The sequence below is a fragment of the Trichechus manatus genome, unplaced genomic scaffold (assembly GCF_000243295.1).
Source record: "Trichechus manatus latirostris isolate Lorelei unplaced genomic scaffold, TriManLat1.0 scaffold00046, whole genome shotgun sequence".
Taxonomy (NCBI): Eukaryota; Metazoa; Chordata; class Mammalia; order Sirenia; family Trichechidae; genus Trichechus; species Trichechus manatus.
In genome coordinates, this window is record NW_004443982.1 from 16,710,276 (window position 1) to 16,729,791 (window position 19,516).

Here is a 19,516-nt window from a genome sequence, read left to right on the forward strand (position 1 = left end):
GTCACAAAACAGTCTGTGTATAAATATTTGAATGAGAAATTAACTTGAGTTGTAAACTTTCACCTAAACACAATTAAAAAAGAAAAAATTTTAATCCAGAATAAATACGAATTAAAACAAACAAACAAAAGATTACTGTGAGGTCCCTGGTCAAGGGGGTCAGGCCAAGCTAGGCAGCCATGGGTTTGCAGAGCAGCAGGACTAGAAGCTTCTGGGAACCAGAAGGGGCTCCAAGGATGCCCCCTTCCCCACCCCAGCTAACTCAGGTGGCTCTGCATATCATGGGAGTAGCCTGAGTGGGCTCAACGTGGCATTGCCAGCCAGCTATAAGTGCAGATGAGTGGGTGACTTCACTAGATGATGACATTTTCTAACACCCCCACTGGGTACCATATTAGACGTCACACATTGTCAGCAGGGAGAGGGCAGGAGGCAGGAGGCAGCAGTGGCCATGAGAAGGGAGCACTGGGTTAGAATAACCCTGGCTATACCACTTACCTGCTGGGGGACCTTTGGCAAGTTACCGCCATGTGTGCATTCCCTCATCTGTAAAATGGGGATAGTGACAATAGTACCCACCTGATAGGGTTGCTGGGAGGATTAAATGAGTTAATATGCATAAAGTGCTTGGAATAGTACCTGGCACATCAAGCCATTCAATTGACGCTGCCTATTATCATTATCAATGTTATCACCTAGTCCAACCCCACGATTTTACAAATAAGAAGACTGAGGCCCAAAGAAGCAAAATATTTGTCCAAGATCATACAACTAGTTAGAGGCAAAGTCAGGGCTAGAATCTAAGTCTTTCATTCATCCACACAACTTCCTTCAAAGAGTCCCCTTTAAAGGCCACCAAACAAATTTTATTACAGTGGAGGTGTAAAAGATTTTCTGAGGCTATGGGGAACATGGGTAGATTTATCAGGACTGTTCATAGTCCTGATAGTCACAATACTTAATTTATTCTGAAATTCAAAAATCATCAAGAAAATGCAAAAAATATAAATTGGAAGGCACACTTGTCGAATTCCTTAAAAACCAAGCTTCAGTATACTGTGTAGAGATTGATTTTGATGCTCGTGTGCCTTTTCACCATTCATCACACCACCAGAACAACAGAACTGCTGCTTCTTAAACTCAAGGTCAGAAGCATCAGCGCTTCTCAGCAAAATGGTCCCCAAAACAGGTGACTCAGAATAATTTTATCCTATACATCACCCTATGGAATCAACACCTCTCTCCTGTGCATAGTTGACTGAGATCAGCACTGTTTAGGAAGAGGGGGGTGAATTTTGGGCTCTGCTAATTTTATCACACTCACTGGAGCCATCCATCCTACACCGAGAGCAAACTTCAGGGTTCGAGAAGCACATATGAACTCCAGCGAGTCACCTGTTTATCTGTTAAATCAAAGATACCAACCTTCTCCTTCTTGCCCTTACTTCTCATCATCTCTCAATCATTACAGCCAAAACAAAACTGGCTTAAATTCCCAATTTTCACTCCTTAACCTACACTTAGTCCCTTTGTGACTGATTTCTTTCCTCTCACACCTAGCTCCCATCCCAACTGTCTTGCTTTCTTTATTAAAACTTGGGTAAATTCTAGTTGATTATAGGCTAAATCTCAATTTCATGTTTTAGTATTAAGCACTTTCTCATGAGCCTTAGCAACCAACCACATTGCTGAAACATGTCCCCCTGCTGACCCTGTCTATTTATGCACACTCTTTTATATTTGAACAAACAGCCCCACTTCTATACCTCTGCTCATACGTTCTCCCCAACCTGAAAAGCACTCTTTCCCAAATACCAATATCCTACTTATCCTTTAAAGCCCAATGTGGCTTTAATTTAAATTTAAATCCTTTACACTCAACTCTGATGCTCCAATACTACTCAACCAGCTGCAGCCCCCTCCTCAACACATCATGCCACCTTATGCCTTTACTCGTCTGCCTGGACAACCTTTGGGCATTTTAAAGACCCTGCTAAGGACTCACTGTACAGCTTTCCCTGGCCTTCACTCCATCCTTTTCCAGCAGAGGTTCTCTTCCCTTTCTATACTTCTCTTCACCATCATCACAACTTACATAGCACTGCCATGTGCCAGAAACTCTTATAAGTGTGTGTGTGTGTGTGTACACACACACACACACACACACATATATCACCTTATTTAATCCTCATAACATTCCTACTGCCCATTAGTTAAAAACAAACAAACCAACCCATTGCCATCGAGTCGATTCCAACTCATAGTGGTCCTATAGTTAGGCACTATTATTTTTCTGCATTTTACAGATGAGTAAACAAGAAGCAGAGTGGTTAACTGCCCAAGATCACACAGTTAGTAAATGGCAGAGCCAGGATTTGAACCCAAGCAGTATGGTTCCAGTTTGTGCTTTTAACCACTGCACTCTAGCTGCCTACTCTTGCAGTTGTTACTATTACACCATTACTCTGTATTTTAATCACTTTCACGGGCCCCTCAGTAGATCTAGGCTTCATGAGCTCAGAGGTTGTATCTTAGTCAACCTTTTATATTTCCATGTTTGCGGCATTTAAGTCAATTTCTCCAGATTACAAAGACCAATTTTGCACTTACGGTCACTTATTTTATGTTTTTAGGTCTTAGCTCACCAACTAGATTTTAAACTCCTGGAAAGTATAGACAACATCTTACCCTTTTCTAAGTCCACCACATTACTCAGCACAGTGATGAGCAAAGCAGAAAAGCCCTATAAATGTCCACTGAGAGATTGGATGGCTCCCACCCCCATGGTATTGTCTACTTGCCTTTATTCAACATCATTCTACTCACTTTTTCAATGAGTCACGGTCACCCTGAATGCTAATTTTAGTCTTAAGATGTCCTAGTCACAGCTGCCCAATTTAATGTTTGCCTATAACCTTGAGGTATATTCCCTTTGTTGTTGCTGTTGTGTGCCCTTGAGTTGATTCTGACTCACAGGGACCCTGTAGAACTGCCCCATAGGGCTTCCTCGGCTGAAATCTTTACAGAAGCAGATAGGTATTTTCTCCCATGGAGCCGCTGGTGGGTTCAAATTGCCGACCTTTCCATTAGCAGCAAGTACTTAACCATTGGGAGAAACCAGGACTCCTATATTCCCTTTAATTCCCAGAAGCCACTGCAGACAACATAGAAGTTGCAATTTCACTCTTGGAAAACAAATGCACACACCAGAACAAGAGAGAAACAGAACAAAAGAAATTGCTAATGGGTTTCAGGAGAGACAGGACAAATACCTACTGTAATAGGAGGGGAAAGCTTCAGACCTAACAGAAATCACTATTGTACACTCTGTAATGGAAATTAGGAGGCAGTAGCAGTAGGAGGTGGAAGCTAGTGGCCACAGATCTCACAAATCCCAAGATGAAATGGTAAGGGGGTTTTCCAAAAGACCAGAGGAGAAGGTCCAGAGGGAAAGCTTTTCTTTTTTTCTTTTTAGTCCCTATTTACCCTCTCCTTTTTTATCCCATCTTTGTTACTTATTTGCTATGATCTTGGCTAAGACCTATAACCTGATCCTCAACCTTTGATCTGTAAGATATGTAAAATCAAGTAATATCTGCTCTTTGGGGACCAAATGAAAAAGCACTCTGAAAATTACAAACCACTAGACAAAATTCAAGCGTTATTGTTTGTAGTGGTTTGACAGGAAGTAGTTTGATGGAGTACCTGCAAGAAATTTAAAAAGAGGCTCAAAAGGTGAAGTAAAAGAGGAAAGTGGAAGGAAAAAAAGAAGGCTGGAAGAAAGGAAGGAGACCAAATAAAATACTTATTAAAACCTCATTGGAAGAGACCATACTTAGTTTACCTCACCAATCCATGTGCAACCAAATTAGAGGGAATAAAACCTTGGATCCATCTGTCACAGTTCAAAATGGCTAAGACTCCTCTTTGGACTAGCCAACCCACTGGAGAATTGAAGAGTACATTTAAATGTCCCTGTGGCCAGAAGCAGACAACATCTGAGGTGGATGGCTAACCCAAGACCCTGCACCGGGCCTGAAAAATGCACCTCTTTATCTTCTTTTATCTTTGTTACAGTCATGCCTCTACTAATGTCTTCCTAGTTTGGGCAGATGCTTATGCTTATCATTTTAAAAGGTTTAATTGTTAGATATGTGGTACCCTCCCAACTTCAAGCCAGTCTGGCCTTCCCTGGTGAGTCTCTCCACTACAGGGACCTGATTGACTTGCTCTTGCAATAAAGACATACGAACAATGGAAAAATAGTTCATTACCACAGGAAATCACTATTACTACATTTTCCATTGATAAATGGCCTCTTCTTGGATCTGAACAAAACCCAGGCCATAACTTAACCTTTAGTCTTAGCACAACCTGTACTTCACTAAATAAAATCGCCCAAGAAGGGCTAAAGAATTTTCTAAACCCACAAACAGTATTCTTCGTATCGTAGGTCCATATCAACAACTATGGGACGGATTCATCAGATTAACTCCCCAAGCAGGCAGGCTAAGTCAGCTTGCTCCCCTTTGCTGGGAACAATCTAACCACACCAATATGAATAGCCCAGCTGTCACCAGACCTATGGGATGGCTTCCAATGTCTGAATGTGTGTCAATTATAACCTTACAAGCTACTGACTGTTTTGCCACAGCACCTTTTGGCTATGTGGAACCAACCATTGGCCCTGACTCCCACCAGGCTGGACAGGAAGATGCACTCTGGGCCTGAGCTGGACTGAAGGACATATTTTAACTGAACTCCCTTTACCAGCTAATGTACTTATATTAAGAGCTTGATGGTCTTGATCAGCGTTTCATTGGCTTGACCATTTAGCAGCAGTATTTGCACCTCAGATAGGACTTGAAGATGTTATGGCACATGTAGTAATATTAACCAAATATATACAAATTGCCCTAGGTGACATCCAGGGGCTTCAAGAGATCAATACCAAAATAGCAATGATGAGAAAAGTAGTACTCCAAAATAGAATGGCCCTTGACATTCTCACTGCAGCCCAAGGAGGTACCTGTGCCATAATAAAATCTGATTGCTGTGTCTGTATTTCTGACAGTAGTGTCAATATTACACTCTCTGTTAATCACATGCAACATTTAGTATCTAGCCTTAACGATCCTGTTCTTACTTAACTGATCCTGTTCTTACTTAACTGATATTATAAGTAATTGGTTTCCTTCTTGGGGTGGACAAAAAACAAAAAAAAAACAAAAACAAAAACCAGTTGCCGTTGAGTTGATTCTGACTCATAGCAACCCTATAGGACAGGGTAGAACTGCCTCATAAGGTTTCCAAGGAGCAGCTTGGTGGATTTGAACTGCTGACCTTTTGGTCAGCAGGAAGCTCTTAACCACTGAGCAACCAGGGCTCTAGTGCACCCCAAGCAGAGGCTTAATCAAAAGGGAGAAATGTAAATGGAAAAGTTTCAAACTGGGGCACTCACATCAGACATAAGAATGATGGGGCCAACATGCATTCCCAGGAAGTAAAAGGTCAGGATGTAAACCATTTGTAATTGGGAAGAATGTGTCAAGATGTAAACAATTTGTTCCTGGTAAAATGCATTCATGACTGCAACCATGTATAAATGAACAGGCTGGCACCACTCACCTAGGTGGTAACTCACTCACTCCTAGCCAAGTGGCTGACCTTTATATTTCAAAGGACTTCAAGCTGAAGCTGATCTTATCTATAATCAGTCATTAACCCCTACCTTTCCTTTGTTCTCTCTCTATATAGAGACCCCTCTCTCTGCTTGAACAGTGGAGTGTTTTGTATTTTTACTTAGCACTGCTCAGCTCAAGTTGTATTATTCCTCAATGAAACTCCTTTTCTTTCACTCCTAACAGAGTACGAGTTTTTTTTTTCTTTCACACTATCCCCAGAGTTAACTCTGTCAAAGTCATCTTGAAGGTCAAAATAAGTGAAAACTTAGGTTCAGCAAGTTAAGAACAAAGTACACTCCCTCACAAGGGAACTTGCATTACTAGTTCCATATAAGTTTCTTTGTTCTTCAACTACAAACAAACATCTGTAAGGAAAAATCTTCACTTGAGAAAGTTCAAAGCCTCTCTGTACAATTGCAGACATTAGAAGTACTTAGAAAGGGGGCTGCACTGACTCCCAGCATCAATAGTGCTGCAAACATATTTGAGATCTCCCACTGGGAGGTTGTGCTCTAGTCTCCCAAGGCCAAGAATTTACACACAAACCCTCTAGCAGAGACTGAGAACTGGCTTTGGCTTTCAACTAGACACAGAAACTCAGCTCCCACTACTACCTGATGTGTGACCTTGGGCAAGCCCCTTATGTCATGTGTCAAGTGGGGGTAACATACCTATCTCGTGAAGGGATACCAAAAAAACCAAACTCGTTGATTCCAACTCAGTGAGGATTAAATGTATAGCTTATGTCTTCAGATCAATGCCTGAAACACAAGGTGCTCAATAAATGGCACCTAGTATTGCCAAACACTACTGTTTAACCTCCAAAAAAAAAAGCAGAATCAGCCTCAACTCATAGGCAGATGTCTCCTATTTAATGTGATTTGAGAAGCATGAGGTAGGATCTTGCTATAATTTTTCCTTCCCATCCGGATGCCAGAGTCATTGAAATTCACTTCTAAAGGCATATTTTGTAGTTAAATGTTAGCGTTTTAAAAGAGAAAAATACTCGTAGCAGACAATAAAATAGTTCAGCTCAAAGTTTGTATGTGATTTAGTCAAGTCAGTCTTGGCAAAAAGGACAGGCAGGGTGGGGGTGTTAAAAAAATAATCAAAACACTAAGAAATTAAAACATAGGGTTTATTCGAGCAATTATTCTATATGCATATAGAGAGATCATTCTGTTTCTAAAAAACCCAAGTAGCTCAGAGTAGGCTAGTTACAATGACGCTTTTTAAAGAGCAGACTGTAGGACAGAAAATCAACCATTGGCTAATCTTAATGTGACTGAACCGTGCCCTCCCTTACTGAGATCAGCTGATATCAGGTTACTAAGTGGTCTCTGGCCTAGGGGGACATCCATCTGCACAAACCTTTAGATGTTGTTTTTTGGTTTTTGTTTTTTTGCTTAATGAATACAAGTTTCCATGTTGACAAAGTACTTAACGCTTACTGATTTAGCATTAAAAAAGAATGACTCCAGAAAGTCTGACTATTTACATATTTGTAGCTATGAGACTCCTTGAAGTTAAGTTTAAGGAAGCACAGTCATTTTCATTAAATCAGGAGGTAATGGGTTTGTTATTTACTACACTGTTAGCTGGTAAAAACAAGTTAACAATGCTGCAAAGCAGATTAGCAATTTGGGGTGAAAAACAAGTTAACAAAGCTGCAGCCTAGATTAGCAGTTTTGGGTCAGGATTTTTAGGGCTCTGAGAGTAAAAGGAGGAGCACTGGTGGCATAGCAGTTAAAGGGCTCTGTTGCTAATCAAAGGGTCAGAGGCTCAAACCCACCAGTCCCTCCACAGGAGAAAGATGTGGCATTCTGCTTCCGTAAGGATTTATAGTCTTGGAAACCCTATGGGGCAGTTCTACTCTGTTCTATAGGGTCGCTATGGGTCAGAATCGACTTGATAGCAGTATGTTTGATTTTGGTGAGTGGGTAAGAGAAATTCCCTAAAACCAAAGTAAAGTATTTATTTTTAATTTTATTTCACAGGGGTGTTCAGGAGATACCAACTGAAAGAGTACCTCTCTTATTCCACATAGAAAATTCCAGGGCTTCTCCTTGGACAGCAAAAGCTGTGGAAAGAGCTTTGGGGTAAAATGGGCTTCGGTTCAAATTCAGGATGTATCAGATATGCACTGTGTAACCTTGAGCAAAACCTCACTAAACCTCAGTTTCAGTATCTGTAAACAAAACAAACAAAAACAGTGGTAAGATGCAATTTGGGAAATTGCCCATTTCCTTCCATTGTTTGCTGTTATACTATGCTCTGAGGTCAGGAATTTTGAAAGGGGGTGGGGAAGAAGGCAGGCGGAGTAGAAATACGTGTAACGTGGAGCCCAGCACAGAGCAGGGGCATAAGAAATGGTAGTTGCCCTTCCCCTACAGGAGAGGCGCTCTAGACATTCAGACTTTTAAAATGCTTTTAACATTAAATTTTCATGATAGCACATTTTAAATCTACTTCTGCTCTTCCTGGCTTCCTCCCCACTTCCTTTTAAAACCCACGAAGGCACATAACAGCAAAATATGAAACATGCCCATCAGAACAAAGCTGCCAATTTTTGCTTGCATATGTATTTTTCAAAAAGCCTATCCCATTCACGGAAACCTTGGTGGCATAGTGGTTTAGGGTTCGGCTGCTAACCAAAAGGTTGGCAGTTCAAATCCACCAGGCACTCCTTGGAAACCCTATGGGGGCAGTTCTACCCTGACCGATAGGGTCGCTATGAGTCCGAATCTATTTGACGGCAACAGGTTTGATTTTTGGGTTTTATCCCATTCATGGCTGGGGTTTCTAAAAGAATCACTCTGGCAAATACAATCAGAAAAGAAATGAATGATGAGTACTATGAAGATGAACATTCTCATCTCTCAAGGACAAGAATCACTGCTCAGAGATGAGGGAAAGGCTGAGTTTGAACTTGCAGGTGCTGAAGCCAATCCCATCCACAAAGTGGGTACCTCATCACTATAACCAAAGAAAGAGGCAACAGGACCATCCAATGTAAACTGCAACCCCAAAACAAGTAATGTTCACCTCTGAGGACAATAATCCAATACAAGGCAGAATGTGACATGCCACAAGAGGGACACATGGATACAGAGAATAGGAAATCACTTCTTGTCAGGGGAAACAAATACGGCTTCACAAAGTAACATTTGGGCTAGGCCCTGCCAGGTAGAATGGATTCTGACAGCTGGGAATGGGCAGGAGAGAGCATTCCAGGCAGAGGAGAAAATACAATCTCCAACAAGACAGTGTGTAAAGATCCCATCCCTTGTGGCATGTGAGCACTGGGCTCAGGTGTTGGACTCAGTGGAATCCCTTCTCCACCATTCACTTAATGTATGCGACCGTGGGCAAGTTACTTAACTTCCTTAAGAGTCAGTTTTCTTTTCTGTAAAAGGAGAGTGATGCTACCCACCTCAGAGGGCTGTTACGAGGATCAGATGAGATTATGTAAACCGAATCACTTAGGACCATGCCTAACAATAAATGCCCAATAAACTGCAGCTACTATTCTCATTATCACACAGGAGACCTCCCTTCTAAGGACTAAATATGCCTGAGTAGACTTTCTAGATGTGGCTCAAAAGAGCTTGCCACTCATCCTCTTGCTAGAACAATTCCTTACCGATTCCATGGGTCAGAGGCAAATGGTGCTGTATAGACATCTAAACTTTTTTCTCCATGCTTACTAGGAAGCTCCTATCTAATTAAAGCACAAAGCAAAAGATACCAAAGCCTGCACTTTCCCCAGAGAAGGTCCTTGCTTGCTGTCTGCTTTAAGCTCCTGCACTCTGGGGAGAAGCCTCAGTAAACACAAATGCTTACAGAGTGTTGGTTCATCAGGGTTTTTTTTATTAACTGAGAATTAATAGAAAATCAATTTGGTTTAACTATTTAAAAAAAAAAAACTCTTAAATCCATTAGTATATACCTTGCCTCAGACAGTACAGCGGGGGCCATAATTTAATCTGTCTTTGATGATTTAAGACCTAGCAGTGCCCGGGTAACATATGATTAGAGAAGGAGCCACACAAGTGAGGCTTTGCAGAGCAGGAACTGGGCCAACTGGAAAAGAAGGTTGGTAGGAGTAGGAGGCAAACTGAGACTAAGGCAGAAGATAGGGGCCCTACAAGTCAGGGGCTTTCAGACTTGACCATGACCTACCTAAAAAAGAAATAAAATTTACCCTGAAACCCAGTATACATATACACACATGCACCACTGAAACAAGGATTTCTCAAAGCAATACCTTCCTCACCATGAGCACACATTCTGATATTTTCTACTCAATTGTATTTCAGTTTTTTTTTTTTTTTAAATGCTGCTCATGACCCACTGAATTGCTCTTAGTAACCCATGGCCTAAAAAATCTTTTTATAGGTAGCACTCAGATTACACCATAGGGGGCCTCCCTAGTGTTTCTGGACAGAGAAAGCCACCTAGAATGAAGGAGATTAGTCAGTACAATTTTCAATCAAAAGAACTGACAAGAGATTAAAGGCTGCAGCATTTTACCAGAACTGGGGATTAGTCGGGAGGGAGGTACAGCTCCCTAAGGTGCAGTTCTACAAAGCTGCCCTTCCTCCTCCCTCACTGAGTTAGCCAGGGACCCATGTTATGTCCCACAAAGTTGGGGGGCAGAGTGGGGAATCCTTAACACTTTCCTCCAAAGGCCAATCATGGGTGGTAGCTACAGGGGGCTCTCTGGGGGCTCCAGTTCTGACATAACAGTCAGCCAATCCTCCTGAGGTAAGGACAATCTGTTGAGGGGTCTACAGTACACCCTAATATTGGCACATTCTTCTGCCTCAGAATAAGCCAAAAGCCACTGAAATGTGAAATGTTTTTCTCATCACTCAACTGTCACAAATGTCTTGGAAACTCCAAGCATACCAGACGTACTTCTCCACAAGGAATTTTCTATCAATGAGGAGCTTACTGCATCATGGGCCACCTGTGTGGCACAGGCACTACCATCCAGGGAAATAAGCTCCTTGAAACTAGGAGAAAATCGCTGGCAGCCATCCACGCTGGCAAATTGCTGTGTGCGTGTGCACTCAGAAATAGTTTCTATCAGCAGGGGCTTCCTCTCCTGTGAGGAAAGATGGTTGTTTCAAGAGGCACCAGGAAGAAAAAAATGAGCTCAGCATCTCCAACAATAACTAAGTAGTATATGAAGGAAAACAAACTTGGCTGAACTGGGCCACCCGAGGGATCCAGTATTGAACTGAAACAATGACGGTCACTACATTTCTGTGTCTAGGACTAAGGACAGAAGAGATTGGTCTTGAGCTAGTAAAACGGAAGCCTACTGGGTAAGGAGTCTTAGAGGAAGCAAATATTTGCCACGGTGTACAAGGTTAAAACTAGAATCAGAATAACTTTTAGGGATATATGGGTCATAAGAATAAAAAACAGCACTTTTGGAATTTAGAGGAAGGAAATCAGTTTCCAAGATACCAATAGCTTCAGTAAGCTGAAATCCCACCAGGACAAAGAAGTTACAGTGTGGCCAGTTAAGGAAAAATCTGTTGGCTACTTGCCCTGTGATGTTTTTTCAATAGGACTATAATTAGACAAGTTATAGGGGAAAAAAAATCCCTGCCCATCCCTCACACAGACTCTGCTAGTCACAAGGGGCACAGGCCTACGGTTCTCTATTCCCATCCTAACAGGTGCCTCAACACTGTCCTCCACTACTGGTCTTATCTTTCGCTTCTACTCAACATGACAGCTTTGGGGCTGGAGTTCCAACATTTTCCAGGATGCTCTACTCTTTGAGCTAATTCTCATCCAAAAATTACCTTGGAGATTTGCTCAGTGGCCTCACTGATCCCAAACTGCAAGACATTTGATTGAGAAAAGGGACATCTGTTTGGAATGGAAGGTACTTTGCGATTTAAATGTTTCTCTGTGAGGAAAGAATGAATAATAGTTACTCAAAGTGTCCCCACACTGGTTGTTTGGAGGAAGAGCCCACTTCTTGGATCCCTCCTGACCATGGCTTGTTATCAGCCTATGCACACAAGCAGTACAGTTTAGAAACATCAGATAGCTGAGGTTCAAATGCTAGTTCCTGCACCTCTGGGTCTCAACTTTCTCATCTCTCTGGCCTATCTCACAAGGCACTGAGAGGCTGGAAAGAAGTTCTGCTTTAAATCAGCTTCAAGACAGACCTCCAAAATGACATGGACAAAACTTTTACAGAAACCTACAATTATACATGACTTGTGGAGCCGTGATGGCGCAGTGGTTAAGAGCTACGGTTGCTAACCAAAAGTTTGGCAGTTTGAATCCACCAGCTGCTCCTTGGAAACGGCAGTTCTTTTCTGTCCTACAGGCTCGCTATGAGTCGGAATCAACTCGACAGCAACGAGTTTGGGTTTTTTTGTTTTTTTTATAGGAGTGCTTGAAGGTGTTTATTTTCTAAAGTTTTATACAGGTGTGTTGGAGCATTCAGATTCTTAAGGGTATGTGCCAATTTCTCTTTTCCTCTCCCTCAAATTTTCAGATACCCCAGAAGCTTTTAATATTAATTACCTGACTTCAAAGACCTTTATGTGAAATACTTCTCTCTGCACAAAGAATATCAGTATACATATTTAACAGGGAAACAAATTTGAATTAAAAGTGAGAATGACTGAATCTAAACATTTTGATTTGTACATTTGCAAGTAATAACCACCATGAGCTGGGACAGCAGTGCTATCTTACTAATATCAATCTTTTACTAATATGAATAAACTAGTTATGAAATAGGCATCTAGCAATCATCTCAAATATAATAAAATTCAAGGGCAGAAATTTAGTTAATAAAATTTTAAAGAAAATCAAATCAGCAAATTGGTGGATATCATGTAAGAACCCAGTATCAGAGGTCATTAAAATGATAAGCATTTTTTAAAAAACAAATAGCATATTTAGGCATTAAAAATATTAGCCTTTCTATGATTCCTTACCCATTCTGTGGGTCAGAGGCAAATGGTGCTGTATAGACATCTAAACTTTTTTCTCCATGCAGTGGTTAAGTGTTTGGCTGCTAACCAAAAGGTCTACAGTTCGAATCCAGAAGCTGCTCCTTAGAAACCCTATGGGGCAGTTCCATTCTGTCCTATAGGGTCGCTATGAGTCGGAAACGACGGCAAGGGGTATGATCTACTTTATTCATATGGAGAAATTCAAATTCAAACTGAGAAAGCATTTGGGAATTATTGTTGCTGGCAACCCCACACACAACAAAACAAAATACTGCCCAGTCCTGCTCCATCTCCATCATTGATTGTGGATAGGACCTCAATTAGCTATATAACCCAACAGTCAGTTTATGTTGACAGGGACAAAATATCAAAATTTTAAATTCTATAACAAATGGTTAAAAGGTCAAAGAAATTGCTAGCTTGCTTGGTGAATGTATATGTATGTGATTGTGTACGTTGAAGAAGCTGTTCACGATCAAGTTAACCAGTTAGATACACCTGGAGAAGTAGCTACACTGCTATCTCAGTCAACAGTGTAAATATACTAACTGATTAACACAAAATTTTCTGATGTAACAATTATTTTACTAAAAGCATTAATTAGGAGAACCTTTAAAAATTAAACCTAGTATTAATTGTGTAAGCACTGGTTTTGTGGTATGCTTTTTAACCATCATTTGTTTACATATCTACTATTATTAGACTAGTTCCCTTAAGGCCAAATTCAGGCATTACTTAACCTTGTAAAGCTTTACCCCACAGTACATGCTCGATAACTATCTGATGGTTTAATCAATTAGGACTGGCTTCTTTGTAGAAAAACTAAAATAAATCTTCTCCCTGACCACTAGGTTAAATTGAGTTTACTTCAGTATCAGGAAATCATTAAGGGTATCTTAAATATCTTAAGGTTTATCAAGTGCAAATGAAAGTAGACTTATTCTGTTTTGTTCTCAAAAGCAAAACTCGAACCAAAAGGACAGATGTTTCACAAAGGCATATTTAAGAAAAATTTCTAGTAAGTAAACCTGTGCCACACTGCCCTAGACTACTTGGTGGGGCCGTATGCTCCCCATCTCTGGAGGTCAGATGCTCATTCACCCAGTAAATGCAGAAGAGATTGCTGCAGTGGATGAAGTGGACCAGATGACCTCTAGCCTTCTATCATTGTATGGTCACACATCCTTCTAAGGTTTACATTCCTACAGATTATCTTTCTTCCTCTTGATCAGTCCATGGTGTAGTTTGTATTCTTGGGTTGTTGTTGTTAGTTGCCGTTGAGTCGATTCCGACTCATGGCGACCCAAGTGTGCAGAATAGAACTGCTCCATAAGGTTTTCAAGGCAGTGACCTTTCAGAGCAGATCACCAGGCCTGTCTTCCGAGGTGCCTCTGCGTAGGTTCAAACTGCCAACCTTTTGCCTAGTAGTCCAGCGCCTAACCATTTGCACCACCCAACGACCCCGTTTATATTCTTGGGTACTAGAGAAAAAAAAAACTAATTAACAGTGATGACAACAGGATAAGAATGGTTACACAATGTCACTGAATTGTACATTTAGAAACAGTTGAATTGGTGTATGTTTTGCTGTGTATGTTCTCAACAATAACAAAATAAAAAAAACATAGTGATGACAACAACAAATTGACTACTCAACAGTCAAGCCTTAACATGCTCCCTCCCTGATAACCGTCATTTTATAAATATTCACATGTATAACACTTGGCAAAGACACCTTACTGACAGTGTAATGCTGACAAATGATAGTCAATGAATACTAAAACGTTAAAGTCACGAAATTTTACTAGACTTCAACTTTTCCCAAGATTAATTAAATGCCATAGGCAAACCATTCCAAGCCTTCCTTTCTGGCTGCCAGCAGACAAATGGAATTGAACTCTTGAAGGTAGCTCAACAGAATTAGTAGCTGAAATTAATTCTAGTTCTGCTTGTTAACACCAATCTCTTTGCCCTCAGCTTAAATTTAATATTTTAGTGATTCTACTTTTTAGAAAATCTTGTAACAGAGTAGCTTAGAAATAAAATTTTCTAAAAAGGGCTAATACCCACCGATTTTGGAGCAGCTAGGTATAGAAAAGAGTTTTATGCAAACTGAACAAACAATATACTAAGCCCTATAACCCTGTCCAGTGGAATTTTACCAATTAGCATCATCATTTCTACAAGCACAAAATGCAGATCAATTGTCTGGAGCAATTTCTGAATGCAGTGTGTACTGCTGAAACTTTAAGGGCATTAGCACAATTAGACAGTGAGCAGTTTATAGCAATTAAGGCAGGTTTAATTTTAGAACCAACCCACTAGAGAATGTTCTCTAAATGAAGTGTCTTCTCCATAGTTTAATACAGTCATAAGACCCACAAAACTAATTGCATAAGATATGTCAAAGATTTACCAGAGCAGAAAAATAATTTGGAAGTTTTACACCTGTTAAAAGCGTTGTCTTACAGGGGTACTGTCACAACATGAAAGCCAAGAGTTCCGGTAAGTACTTTCAACTTTACGTTAAGGTATAACAGATCAAACAGCCAAGTAGCAACTGCTATTTCTTCAATCCACACATCCCAATTTAGGGGATCAGTAGATGAGATGTCCGGAAACTGCAGCAATTAGTCCATTTTAAACCTGGGATTCTGGGGAAAAAGTCAAAGGCAAAGAGTAAGGCAATGCTTATTCAAATAGCCTCCATGCAAATCGGTGGGGAACTGAAATTCCCAAAAGGACTGTGGCAACTCAGAAACACATCCATGCTAATCCTCACCAGTTCTCCTTTAGGTTGCTCCCAAACTTCCTGCCATAAAATGATTGAGACCACTGCCATTAGGTTACTAAAAAAAACCACATTGCCGTTGAGCAACCCTATAGGACAGAGTAGAACTGCCCCATAGGGTTTCTAAGGAGTAGCTGGTGGATTCAAACTGCCGACCTTTTGGTTAGCAGCCGTAGCTCTTAACCACTGCACCACCAGGGCTCCCTGGGTTACTAGAATAAAAAATTAATTAAACCAATGTTTAAAGATTCAGATGGAAAAGATTTACTTTCGGGCTTGGTGGAAGCAACTTCTATTGATTCTTAAAAAAAAAAAAAAACCTTAAGAAGATAAAAGCAGTTCATATTCAAAGGATTCAATTACACCTACGGATAATGAAGAATTCTAGTCAATTGAGCATTTACTATCCAATTTAAAGGAGAAACTCTTATCTCATGCCTCTTAACCCCGCCCAAGAAATATGTAAATAGGCAGCATGGGTGGAAAGGCTACCATTCAAGATTTATCCAGTTCTCACTTACTTATACACTGTTGGTGGGAATGTAAAATGGTACAACCACTTTGGAAATCAATTTGGCGCTTCCTTAAAAAGCTAAAAGTACCATACGATCCAGCTATCCTGCTCCTTGGAATATATCCTAGAGAAATAAGAGTTGTCACACGAATAGATATATGCACACCCATGTTCATTGCAGCACTGTTCACAATAGCAAACTTATGGAAGCAACCTAGGTGCCCATCAATGGATGAATGGATAAACAAATTATGGTATATCCACACAATGGAATATTATGCAACGATAAAGAACGATGAAGCTATGAAACATCGTATAACATGATGGAAGCTGGAACTTATTATGCTGAGTGAATTTAGTCAGTCACAGAAGGACAACTACTATATAAGACCACTATTGTAAGAACTCAAGAAAAGGTTTAAACACAGAAGAAAACATTCTTGGATGGTTACAGGGGTGGGGAGGGAGGGTGAGGGTTATTCACTAACTAGATAGTAGATAAGAATCATCTTAGGTGAAGGGAAGGACAGCACACACTACAGGGGAAGTCAGCACAACTGGACTAAACCAAAGCTAAGAAATTTCCTGAATACAATCAAATAGTTTGAGAGACAGAGTAGCAGGGGTAGTGGTCTCGGGACCATGACTTCAGGGGACATCTAGGTCAACTGGCATAATGAAGCTTATTAAGAAAATGTTCTTCATCCTACTTTGGTGAGTGGTGTCTGGGGTCTTAAAAGCTCGCAAGCGGCCATCTAAGATGCATCAGTTGGTCCCAACCACTTAGAGTAAAGGAGAACGAAGAACACCAAAGACACAAGGAAAGTATTAGCCCAAGAGACAGAATGGGCCACATACACCAGAGACTTCATCAGCCTGAGACCAGAAGAACTAGATGGTGCTCAGCTATCATCAATGAACGTCCTGACAGGGAACACAACAGAGTCCCTGATGGAGCAGTAGAAGGATGGGGTGCAGAACTCAAATTCTAGTAAGAAGACCAGACTTAATGGTCTGATTGAGACTGGAGAACCCCGGAAAGCATGGCCCCTGGATTCTCTATCGCGCCCAGAACTAAAACAATTTCCGAGGCCAACTCTTCAGACAGGGATTGGACTGGACTGTGGGACATAAAGTGATACTCGTGAAGCGTGTGCCTCTTAGTCAAGTAGATACAAGAGACCAAAGGGGCAACTTCTGTCCAGAGGTGAGATGGGAAGGCAGAGAGGGTTAGGAGCTGGTTGAATGGTCATGGGGAATCAGGGGGCGGAAAGGAGGAGCGTGCTGTCACAGAATGGGGTGAGCAGTTAGGGTCTCCTAACAATGCGTGTATAAAAATTTTGTATGGGAGACTAACTTGAAATGTAAACTTCATTTAATTACAACAATTAAAAAAAAAAAAAAGATTTATCCAGTTCTTGGTACTCTACTTCTGCTCTGCCACTGGACAAATGTGGTTATCAGTAGTGCTCACTTGTCATCACAGATGGGGGGCATTTCTATACCATTGTGGTGCTGTGTCCCACAGGTCTTTTTCAAGGTGACTCAGGAATAAAAAAAAGATCATCTGGATCTATCCTAAACCACATTAAAAAGAAAGCGCAAAAGTAGAAGGAAAAAATAAGAGGGATTAAAAAAAGACATGCTGGTCTCCCAAATGGCCTAAAGGTACACAGTATCCATAAAGGTACACAGCATCCATAAAGGTATACATACAGTAAACGTATGAGGAGAGATGGATACAAAAATTGCTGTAAATATATCTGGTCTTCATTTATGGACATGTTTGGATTTTAAATCCCATTATATTGGGGACAAAGCTCCTTAGGTGGCACAACTGGTTTGCACTTGACTACTAACCTAAAGGTTGGTAGTTCCCACCCAATGGTACCCCCGCTAAAAAAAGACCTAGTGATCTGCTTCCATTAAGATTACAGTCAAGAAAACCCTACAAAGCAGTACTACTCTGTAACGCATGGAGTCGCCATGAGTTAGAATATATTCGAAGGCAACTGGTTAGGTTTGGTTTATACTGAGGACACTCCTATATTCATAAACAGTCTTTACCTGGGCATACTCATGTGACACAACCTTAACCCTGACTTTAGGTCTAGAAGGAGTTAAATCTAATCCTATGGGGAGACAGGAACATAAACTCACACAAAAACTTTACACTAATATGTGTTAGGAGACACCCTTGCACTTACAACCTTTTATAAACAGAGCTACAAAACAGAGAAGTATATCCATCGCATATTTTCTGCTATTTAGCAATAAATCAAAATCATAACCACAACAGTGCATGGCAACATTTTTTAGACCACATGAAAGACACAACCATTTTCTAAATTGATGTGCACATTTTGGATTATTACTTGGCAGAAAATAAATTAAAAAGGGTAAATTAAAGTCATCATTTTTTGTTCTTTTCCCGTTAGCAACATTCTAAAATTTGAAAATACCTCATTCTCCTTCTCAAGCACACATCTACCACAACCACAAGACTCCTAAACTCCCAGTATGTTTTAAGCTGGGAGGCAAACTCATTCTCGCCATAAGTATACAATTAGGCCCATTCCAGAGCCCAAAGGAAAAAAAGTCAATGCCATTTAGATGAGAATAGCCTCGTTTTCAGAGTTTATAGACAAGTCTCTAAAGGCATCCTATCAATGTAGAAGAGCAAATACTAAATTGAGTAGAGACCTAAAAATGAACCAAGAGTGGGCACAAAGACCATGAGAAGGCCAAATTTCTGAAAGTCCTACATATACATGCTAGCTATACTCCAGGGCATTGGAGCCTCTCGGGTCAGGGGAGCATTAAGCTGGAATCTGAGTATACACCCCTTGTCCTTTTACCTAAGGAGAATGGCTCTGAAGCAGTGAGTCTTTTAAACCAGCGTATTTATCACCATAAATGCTGTCTCCCATAGTAGTCAGACTGACTCTCTCCACTTAAGACTTGATAACCCAAGGCTCTTTCAGAAACAGCAGTGGTTCTCAACAAGTTCTCCAATGCATCTCAAAAAGCAACGAAGTGCTGGAGGGTAATCAAGTGAACAGTGTGATGATTATGACTGCAATTTAAGCCCTTCAAGTGAATTGCCTCAAATTTTATCAAAATGACACTGCTACAAAAAAAAAAAAAAAAATCATGGAAGACTTCCACACCCTATCACATCACCTTTTTAATGCTGTAGGTCTGTGCTGTCTACTACAGTAGCCACTAGGCAGATGTGTTCCGAGTGTAAAATACAAACTGAGTTTCAAAGACTTAGTAGGAAAAAAAGAGTGTAAAATATCTCATGCATTTCACCTGTTTCTGTTTACTTGTTAAGGTGGATACTAGAAAATTCTAAATTACATGAGGCTCACACTATACTTCTATTAAACAGAAGTGCTGTAGACTTTCTTTAAAATAGGAAACAAAAATATCAAAGGGGGAAAAAAAACAGACATTTGAAATACATAGCATGGTTCTTGAATATATTCTATACTACTTAGTACAAACCCAAAGACAAAGGCCTAAAACT

General features: G+C 40.5%; 1 protein-coding gene across 1 annotated transcript in view; it reads right to left on the reverse strand.

Annotated features, from left to right (window-relative positions):
* Positions 1-19,516, reverse strand: part of TSPAN7 (tetraspanin 7) — a 131,579-nt gene that overhangs the window by 44,092 nt on the left and 67,971 nt on the right. The window lies entirely within an intron of this gene.